General features: G+C 47.1%; 1 protein-coding gene across 1 annotated transcript in view; it reads right to left on the reverse strand.

The window, feature by feature from the left end:
• The window catches only part of SHISAL1 (shisa like 1), a 107,104-nt gene extending 100,816 nt beyond the window's left edge, over window positions 1-6,288 (reverse strand). Inside the window, exon 1 of the mRNA XM_055000867.1 lies at window positions 6,211-6,288. The gene's annotated coding sequence lies outside the window, so the exon portion shown is untranslated. The remainder of the gene's footprint in view (window positions 1-6,210) is intronic.
• Window positions 6,289-10,631: the final 4,343 nt, after the last annotated feature.

Consider the following 10,631-nt stretch of genomic DNA (forward strand, 5'->3'; position numbering starts at 1 on the left):
AATTAAATGGCTAGGACTGGATTGGATTGGATGTATACTACTGGTTGCCCAAAATTATTCATGTTAATACTATAAATATATTTTTGGAAATACAGTGTATATTTCTATAATATACAGAAGAATTATCATTATCTAATATTGTAAGGAAGACCATAATTTCCCCCCACAATTTTAAGACAAGTAAAACCTTGTTTCAAAAAGCATTCAACTGATTCCAAAAGATAAAATATTTCATTATTTCCATCATTTTTATTTTTTTGACAGAAACACTGAAAAAATTCTCAAAATCCCCAAGGAAAATCTCTTTTTCTTCCAAATTGTTTAGTTTTTTCCCAGACCTCACATCTCTATTCAGAGCTGACAACAAAAAGCACAGAAAGGTTAAGATGATATTGTGATTCATCAAGTTTATAGCTGATACAAGCTTTCTCAGTGAACAAATCCTGACTTCTAGTTTAAGAACCTTATTATCTGACCATGTATATATAGATATAACTGTAGACAGACAGACAGGTACTTTGATATACTTGGGTATTCACTAAAATAAAAGATAAACACTTGATCCTTGCCCATCTTGGCTGTTGAAATCAGGTAAAGATCAAATAAGTGAACTACTGAGAAGTACTGTAAATCAATCGCTAACTCAGGGCACCTTCCCCCAGCCCCTCAAACAGGCAGTTATTCATCCGCTAATTAAAAAACCATCCCTAGACAAAACTGATGTAGCCAATTATCACCCAGTCTCTAATCAGCCCTTTCTGGGCAAAGTGATTGAGACAGCCGTAGCTGACCAACTCCAGATCTTCTTGGAAAATGCTAGCGCTCTAGACCCTTTCCAATCAGGCTTCAGACCAGGGTATGGGACAGAGACAGCACTAGTAGCATTAGTGGATGATCTCAAGCTAAATATAGACAAGGGCCACACCTCCTTATTGCTCCTCCTGGATCTATCTGCAGCCTTTGACACAGTAGACCATGCCATCCTGTTGAGGTGTTTAGAAACAGAAGTGGGCATCAAAGGATGTGCCTTGGACTGGTTTAAATGGTTTCTCATGGAACGGACTCAAAGGGTTGCCATTGGAGATCAGCTATCTCCAGAATGGGAACTATCTTGTGGGGTTCCACAGGGCACAATCTCATCTCCCAAGTTATTCAACCTCTACATAAAGCCTTTAGGAGAACTCATTCTCAGCTATGGAGTTGGATGTCATCAATATGCGGATGACACTCAATTCTATATCTCGCTATCCAGGTCCCCACAGGATGCAGTAGAAATCTTGGATCACTGCCTGACAACTGTGGTGAAATGGTTGAAAAATAACAAATTGAAATTAAACCCAGACAAGACCGAAGTGATGCTTGTTGTGAAATCAGATATCCTGGAAGACATTGTACTCCCTACTTTTAATGGAGTTTGCCTGACCCTTGTAGAGTCGGTTAAGAGCCTAGGGGTTATACTGGATCCAGTGCTACTACTAGAAAAACAAGTTAAGGCAGCTGCAAAAAAATGCTTTCTACAACCTCACTCTAGCCTGGAAGATGGCTTCTTATCTTGACACAGCCGACCTGGCCACCTGGATCCATGCTATGGCAACATCAAATCTTGACTATTGTAATGCACTATATATTGGTCTTCCATCTAAGTTAACTAGGAGGCTCCAATTAGTGCAAAATGCTGCAGCTCTACTGTTGTCAGGAGCGAGCAGGAGCATGCGCATCACTCCCATCCTGCAGTCACTCCATTGGCTACCTATCAGCTACCGTGCTCAATTCAAGGTACTGGTTATTACATACAAAGCTATTCATGGCCTTGGCCCGACATATGGGACTGCCTCCCTCCCTATGTCCCTCCACAGCAGCTTCGCGCATCCGAACAGTCTCTTGCAGGTGCCAGCCTGCACATGGGCAAAATCAACTGCAGCCCATACACGGGCCTTCTTTGTGGTGGCCCCTACCCTATGGAACAGCCTGCCTGAGGAGGTCAGGAGAGCTCCCACGCTCTTGGCTTTCCGCAAACAATGCAAAACTGAATTATTCAAAAAGGCTTTTTTATTCAGATAGGAGGGTAGTATTGTAGGGAGGGGGTCTCGGATGTTTCGCCAACAAGTTGGGAACCATGGGCTCCATGGTTCCAATGCCTACCCTTGTCCTTGATGATTGTACTGATTGTACTGATCTCACACTATGTAATCCACTTTGAGTCTCAGTGAGAAAGGCGGACTATAAACAAACAAACAAACAAACAAACAAAACTCAAGTTTGCTGCCAGGCTTCCAGAAACTACTAATGGAGATTGCCCTGAAGTCATAGCTGCCTCACAGATGACTCATGGCAATCCCTGGTAGCTAAGAGAGACTAACAGAGGTGATCTGCCATTGTCTGCCTCTGCGATGCTGGTCCTCCCTGGAGGTCTCTCATCCAATTACTAACTAAGGCTGACCCTGCTTAGCTTCTGAGATCTGACAAGATCAGGCTCACCTGGGCTATCCCGGTCAGGGCTCCACAAATGACTTGCCAGCTCCAAAATCCAATCCCACAATATTACCTGTAACAAAAACATAATCCCTAGACTAAATGCAGTTTATATCATGTTAATAAAAGAAAAACAATTCTATAAAATTAAAGAATTAAACTTACTATTCTGAATCATATCTACATTGATGAATACAAATGATTTTTACTCTAAAAGTGTGATTAACACATATTGTTGGAGAGAGCACAGGCCATTTAGATGATAACTTCCCCACAATGGGGGGGGGGTCCCCAAGCGCAGGGACTAATATCTCCAAGTAAAAGTCTTTCTGGTAGAAGGGCAAGGAATAAGCTTGCCAACCGGTCAGGAATATCCTGTCTCTATAATGGCAGTTTAATATACAGAGCTGGGCAGGTGAACCTTTTCAAACTGGTATTAAAAGAACAAGTTTAGAAGTTGGCAAGCCTAGCAGGGAATGATCTGTGGATACAATCCTCAGTTCTACTACTCCTCAGAGTAGACAATCCTTGACTGCCTGGATAAGTGGTCTGACTACAGAAGTAAAATTTCCAAAAACCGTAAGAAACCCTCTCATTCATTTTTTCTAGGGGGAAAAACCCACAAAGTTGAGGGTTACTACTTTTGAGTTGAGTTATTATTTTTCTAATAAGTTTAAGCTTCTTTTTCTAATTTAACAACATACAATGCATCATTTACAACTTGTTTTTCACTTCTCTCTTTTCAGAAGCAACAAAAGTTTTTTTTAGCGCTCCCTAAATCCTCCATTTGAAAAATCTGAAAAAAGTTCTCAAACTCTTTCATGTTATATATTTTGAACTGAAAACCCTTGCCTTAAGAAGCATTTCATTAATTGTAAAAGAGAAAATACAGAAAATTTGAAAAATGTTCCTCGGGATAAAACAGGGGGAACCCAATTCTTCCCCTGGCCCTTCGCATCACTTGGTTTGACTTAGCACAAGGCATTTTCACACATTCAGAGCTTCCATCCTGCGCCCAGTTACTTAGGAATATGTATTTTTTAAAAGCAAAGGGATTTACTTCTCAGTAAAAACCAGACCATCACTGAAACTTCCTGTCCACTGGGTCTGAACAAGCTTTATAGTAGAAATCCGTTCTCTGTTTTTAAAAAAACGATCTGCAAACTATCCTAAGCAGATCTACACAGAAAATCCATCTGTGTATTCTGGTCTGATGGACAGCACAGAGTGGGAAAGGGAGTTATGTGTGTGTGTTTTTTGTAGTAGTGTTCTGCTTTCTTGACCCCTTTCCTCTCATTCTGGCTTAGAAGAGGACAGAAAGGCATCCAGAGTTGCTTTGAAAAATAAAAAGAAATTATCGGCAGGCCTAGAGTTACAATGCTCTTAGAAATCCCTTTCACCTTAGGAGGCGACTGCCACTAAGATCGCAGAGTGCTTTTGCAGAACACAGGCTAAACCACCAGATACCATACACAGTGCTAAAAGGCCGGTCACTTTTTATCTCCTTTCCACAACAAGCACAGATGGAAGAAGAGTGGACATTTTTAATCAACCAGTGCTAAGGAAGAGGTTTGTATCAAAGCAGGATAGTATGACGTAGCCCGTTCGTCTATACCACTATAAAACCAAGCCTGGACAGAAAGATAACTAGAATAATTGTAGAGTTCACACTGTCATGGAAACAAGTCTTTCCTAATGAGTGGTGAAAACTGGCAAGCGCAAGCATACATACAGCAGTTTAAAAAAAATAAGAGGCTTTGCCACAGAAAACAAAGCACGGCACTCGTTCCCCTCACGCTCAAAACAGCATACTTGACACTGATTCACCCCATTTCTTTTTTTAGTGCCTTCAGCTGTGCATTCCTCACACTCATAAACACATGTACAAGGCTTCATTTCATGCAACAAACTGACACAGAAAAGTTTCCCAATTTCATTTGTGGGCTGAAAAACTGATGTGTGTAAACCCAAATCAATCTCCTTCACCTCTATACAGTTTTCTATTAAATGGCTCCTTTCTTCAAGAGAAAGCAGAGACCCCATCAATTTGTTCCAGATTATGGCAATGCTGCTAAATGTACAAGTCACAACGTCTCAGCCTAGTCTACATTCTGGAGCTGATGAGATAACCCCATATACAATGATCTGTGGGGTTTGGAGAATGGGCAGGGCAGGAGAAAGGCCACTACCATTCTATTCCCATACAAACTTGACTTCCCCATAGAGCTGTGATTCCTTCTTCTTTTCCCCTCCTCACTTTGTCAGTCCCTTCCCCCAGTACTATGCACCCTTCCACTGCCCTCACAGGAAGAAAAAAAAACCCTAGCTACCTCTGACATCTTACAAAGAAGCTGGATTCAGCGAACGAAAAATTGTCTTGAGGAAACCCAGGCCATTTTACTCTTCTCTTCTACAAGCAAGCCCCCTCCAGCTGTTCACCTCCACCAGTATTATACATATAAAGAGAAAATGTTATATAATATTGTGATTAGTATATGCTATGGAAATTATATTAAAATCAATTTAAAATGTTAACGGAGAAAGTTACCCTTTATTTTGACTAAGCATATATGCCCTCCTCACAGTTCTACCACACACCAAAGATGTCGTTCACAAAAAAAAAACTCCACGATTCTTAACCCTTCTATGAATCTCAGTCTGAGAAGGGCCGTTTCCACACACGTTGAATAATGCACTTTCAATGCACTTTAGTTATCCTTTAGAAGTGGATTTTTTGTTCCACACATGGAAAATCAGTTACAAATGTGCACTAAAGCGTATTGAAAGTGGATTATTCAACGTGTGTGGAAACGGCCAAGGTCTAGCCCTTTTATTTATGAAGCTATAAGGGGAAGAATGCAGAAAGTATTCTGCCAACTCACTCGGCAACCTGCTCTTGCTCTCCAGTGTTCTCCAGGCAAAGAATATCATCACCACCACATGGGAATAACTGACAAGCACTGGACACAGCGGCTTTACGCTATGTAAGAGCTGACTTCTATGATTTGTCAGTTTACATGGGGATTCCTTGATTTTATTTACTTAAAACTTTTAAATAAACTTGCCTGAAGCAGCGCTCGCAAAATAAAAAGGCCAAATCATGAAAAATATAAAGCCCAGCGCATAAAACACCTGGCTCCTAAAACAGAGTTGTGTAGGCACCAGGTGAGCTTCAAGGGGAACTGCAGATCACGGCCAAGGTGCCAGCCACTGCTGGGGAAAAAGACCTGCAGAGGAGGGCTTGCGGGAGGCCTCAGCTCTGACCGGTGCCCCCAAACAAGGGCGGCCAGCGCAGGAGGCAGGCGGAGGAGCCCCTGCAGCCAGCTCCCGGCCGTGCCCGGGGGCCCATTTCGGACTAGCTGAAGTTTCTGGCCTCGGCTCCAGGAGTTCCTCGGGCGGGCATTGCAGTTCTCCAGCCGAGGCGGCTCCCCGCCGTCTCCCCTCCTCCGTTTATTCACAACCACCAGGGGCGGCTCGGCGCGGCTGAGGGCGACGAGCCCGGGCAGCCCCCACAGGCTTTCGCGCCGCCGCGCCCTGGAGGCGAGCTGCAGGTTGCTGCGCCCCGCTGCCCTCGCCTCGCCCCCGAGGCCCGCGCCCCGGCGCCGCAGCTGCCCAGGCTCCCCACCCGGACTGAGCGGCTCGCTCGACGCCCTCCCCTCGGAGCAGACAAAGCCGAGCCAGCGACGCCCCGCCGCCCTCCGCCCGCCTCGCCGGCAAGGGCGCTCGGCTCCCGCCAACCTTGGGGTCCGCTCCCCCGGGGGCTGGCTGGGCCTCCTCCGCCCCGCGGAGCCGCTCTCCTCCACGTCGGCCGGCGGAAGCCTTAGCGAGCCGTCCCTCTCCAAGCCGGCTTCAAGCCGCTCCGGGCGGGGCAGGGCAGGGCAGCGCAAGAGCCGAGTCGTGAGGCTGGCGTAGGCGGCGGCAGCTGCGACTCGGGCAGGAGGGCAGCCTGGGCGAGCCGCCGCCGCCGCCCTTGTCTGGCAGGCCGGCGCTTTCTTCCTCCCGCTTCGCCCGGGGCCTGCGAAGACCCGCCTAGGCTCGCAGCCGACCCTAAGCGAGCGAGACCCCCGAGGAAGCGCGCCCCTCCCCGGCGCCCCCACCGCGGAGCCCATCGGCCGGTCAGCCGGCTGGCTGGCTGGCTTGGGCAGTGCCCAGCGCGCGGCTGCCCGTGGACGAGAAGGGCGCGGAAGCAGCAGCAGCAGCAGCAGCAGCGGCCGCCCGGGTGGGTGGGTGGGTGGGGGGCTCGTTCCCCCGAAGCAGAAGCCCTCGCGGCGGCGGGGCGGGGAGCGGAGGTGCCGCCTACCTGGGAGCAGAGCCGGTTCCCCGGGAGAGGCAGCCCCGAGCCGCATCGTTCGCCGCCAGGAAGGCTGAGCCCGCGCGCCCCGCGCCCTCCTCCCGCCGGCGCAGCCACCGGTTCGCGGGGAGGGCGGACCAGCCAGCGCGTCCCGTCGCCAGGCAGAGGCTGCGCTCCGCCCGCTCGTCGGCGGGGAAGGGAGGCGGGCCGAGGCGCCAGTGTGGTGGGCGGTCCGGCGGGTGCGCGGAGCAACGCCAGCCCCGCGAACGGGCGCCCGAGAGCCTGGCCGGGGAGGCCGTCGCGGGGCGGGGGCGGCACTTGGTCGCGAAGGCCGAGCCGGGCGCCTCCCCGCACGTTTCTCGTGGCGGAGCGGCCGTGGCAACCCGCGGGATCCGGGCCCTGCGCCCCCTGGCTCTTCCCGCAAGCAGCCCCGCGTCTCGGCAGCGCCGTTGCTGTTGGGTTGCCCCAGGGAAGCGGGGCGCTGGACCGCCCTAGGTTTGCCCCAGTCGGATCAGCTTTCGGGACAGAGGACCAAAAGAAGGGCAGGAGTTGCTAGCCTCCGGGCCCCTCCCGTGCGCGGCAGGATTTTAGGCCAGTGGTACCTTCGGGACCAACAAGATTTGACTCTCCAAAGTTTAGACCCTAGAAATTTTCCTGGTCTGCAAGATGCAGCCGAATTCCAGAGAAAATGTATTGTATGTGGAATAGTGTTTTAATGTTTAGTTATAGTATTTTTATTGTTTTTAAACTATATGTTACAAATTGTATGTTGTTACACCGCCCTGAGCCCGTCTGATGGGCGGGGCGGTCTAGAAATGCAATAAATAAATAATAAATAAATAAATATTGTAGACCAACAAGTTGCCTAACTGAAGCTATTCCATGCAGACATACTGAGAACTAATAAGATGCTCTGGGTTCATTAGCAAAGCATTCTCAGGCAAGAAATCCTAGAGGCTACACTTGCCTAGTTGCTGGATTCTGTGAGATTTGCTTTTAAGCAGATACACAGGGATCCCTATTATTACTTGAATACTCCCTTAAAAGTAGAATCTTTTGAAATGAGAGTACTTGCTTCTCAGTACACATAATTTCAGGTGGGTAGCCATGTCGTTCTGTAGTAGAAGAGCACGGTTCAGGTCCAGTAGCACCTTAGAGACCAACTAGATTTCCAGGGTATTATAATAATAACAATAACATTCAATTTATATACCGCCCTTCAGGACAACTTAATGCCCACTCAGAGCGGTTTACAAAGTATGCCATTATTATCTCCACAACAAAACACCCTGTGAGGTGGGTGGGGCTGAGAGAGCTCCAGAGAGCTGTGACTAGCCCAAGGTCACCCAGCTGGCTTCAAGTGGAGGAGTGGGGAATCAAACCAGGCTCTCTAGATTAGAGTCCCGCACTCTTAACCACTGCACCAAACTGGCTCTCTAGCTGGTATGAGCTACGGAGAGTCAGAACTCACTTCTTCAGATACATAGAGTGGAAAGATGTCAGAGTCTTTATAATCCAGCTTGAGGGTGGGAGGGGTATCGCAAATTAGAGGTGTCAGGAAGCTAGCTGTAATATAGGTTGTAATTAGCTTCATAGAGCATAGGTACAATGTACAGAAAATAAGTATCTGCAGTGCAAGAAAAATCCAGTGTCCCAATTCAACCCTGGGCAGGGGTGTAGACTTTCCAGTTTCGGGGTGGTGGTGGTGCTGGGGCCGAGCCAGAGGCCTTGCTATGCAAGGTCCTTAAAAGAACCAGGGCCTGGTAACATCATAGAGTGGGGGTCTCTACTATCTATGGCAATGGGGCCTTGGGGGATTTAGGGAGGGGCTCCCTACAAATTTAGGGGGTGTGGGCACCCTTGGGCACCCCCTTAACAATGCCCCTGAGCTGGGCCAAACCTGGGAAAAGGTAGGAGTTGGCCAGTGGTTATAGTGGTATCTCAGCAATCTCCTGCTGTGTCCTATTTTTGAAATTCACTTTTAGGATAGTCACTTTAAGATCTGCAAATGTACACACCTTCTGCATTGGACAAACTAATGCAGCACCCCCCAGTGTCCAGGCATGCCTCTATTCCAACACTCTGTAAGCCATCAACAAGGTCCAGCTTGCCTCACAGTCCTTGGCACTTGTCTCTTGGCAATCGCTTCAAGTATCTTATCACCCTTTTAAATGCAGTCTTTGTGACGAGTAAGCTAAATTATTTAAGTAATACATTACAGCCCCTGGCAATATCCAGTCTTGTTGTCATTGCTAAGTATACAAGCTTGCCTATGACACCTGTGTATCAGTTGTTGTCTGGGTATCTTTTCTTTGTAGAAACCTAATGCCATTGGTGTGAGCATTGGAATAACACCTTCTGGGCCGAGGCTTTCCAGTATCTTCTATTTTTCATTAAGAAGATAACTTCTATCTGGTTCTTGTTCAATCTAAATTCCCAAACAAAAGTTCAATCTAAATTCCTAGGTGTGTGGCTTCTACTTCTTTGCTTAGATGAGATATAATTTCAGCACTGTCACAAATTTGAAACTAAGAAAGGCAACACAGAAAAGCCTGTAGGGGAACATTTTAAAGTTTTTCTGGATGTTCATTTACAGGAGTCTTGTCTGTGAAAAAATACAACTGACAATTTAGATTTTTTTATTTTAAGATAAAACACCGCAACAGTGCTATGGAATATAATTAATTATAATATCTTACAAGTTTTCTATAGATTGCACCCTCTATCACTTGCAAAAGTCCCACTAGCACCAGCCACTGCAGTCTGCCTCCTGGGATTATGTTGGCAATCAGAGCTAATGGACAGGCAGCAGCGGAGAAAACCTATTGTGCACCCCCCCAACAGAGTAGGCGGAATGGTCTTCTCAACAGACAATCAAGCAGCTCAAAAGCTCACCCTAAACTTGACATGGCTGATCTGGCCACCTGGATTCTCACCACAATAACACCGAAACTGGTCTACTGTAATGCACTTGACATTGGTCTCTCCTCAGAGTCAAAGATTCCAGAGAAGTTAGCCATGTTAGTCTGTAGTAGCAAAATAGTAAAGAGTCCAGGAGCACCTTTAAGACGAACCAACTTTACTGTTGCATAAGCTTTTGAGAACCTGACAACGAGACCCATGGTTCTCAAAAGCTTATGCTACAGTAAAGTTGGTTTGTCTTAAAGGTGCTCCTGGACTCTTTACTCAAAGATTCCAGTGGGTACAGAACACCACAGCTTGTTTACTTTTGGAGCTAAGCAGGACGTGCGTATTGCTCCCATTCCGCACCCACTCATTCCATTGGTTACCCATCAGTTACCAGGCTCAGTCCAAGGTTTTGGCCATCACGTGCAAAGCCCTTCATGGCCTTGATCCCTTATACCTGCAGGACCGCCTCTCTCCCTGTGATGTTCCACAGGGGCCAGTATTTTCCTCTGTGCTGCTTAATATGTATGTGTTACACTAGTTTTAGATTTAAATTTTAGAATTAGATGAGATTTATTGTGTAAACTTGGAGCAACCTTTGATTGTAAACTGAATGGTTCTCTGAATTTGTACAGGGGCTCTTTTTGTTTGCCAGAAGAACCTGCTGAGACTCTTCTGGGTGCTTTGCTGCTACCTTCATTGTGGGCTTGTGGACAGCTGACCCTACCAAAATTACAATTCAGCCCAATGCCATTTACCCCCAAATCCCCTAATTCCCTTTGTCCAAAGAACAAGTTGAGGGTATCATCCTCGTCATTTCTGCTCTATTACAACAAGGAGTTTTAATTAAGTTGCCCCTTGGATCCCCATGTAATACTCAGATTTTACCCATCAAAAAAGAAGAGAAATTTGATGAAAATGGCAAGCACATAGATTTGTACAAGATCTTCGGGCTAGCAAC

The sequence above is a fragment of the Eublepharis macularius genome, chromosome 16 (genome assembly GCF_028583425.1).
Source record: "Eublepharis macularius isolate TG4126 chromosome 16, MPM_Emac_v1.0, whole genome shotgun sequence".
In the NCBI taxonomy this organism is placed as follows: Eukaryota; Metazoa; Chordata; class Lepidosauria; order Squamata; family Eublepharidae; genus Eublepharis; species Eublepharis macularius.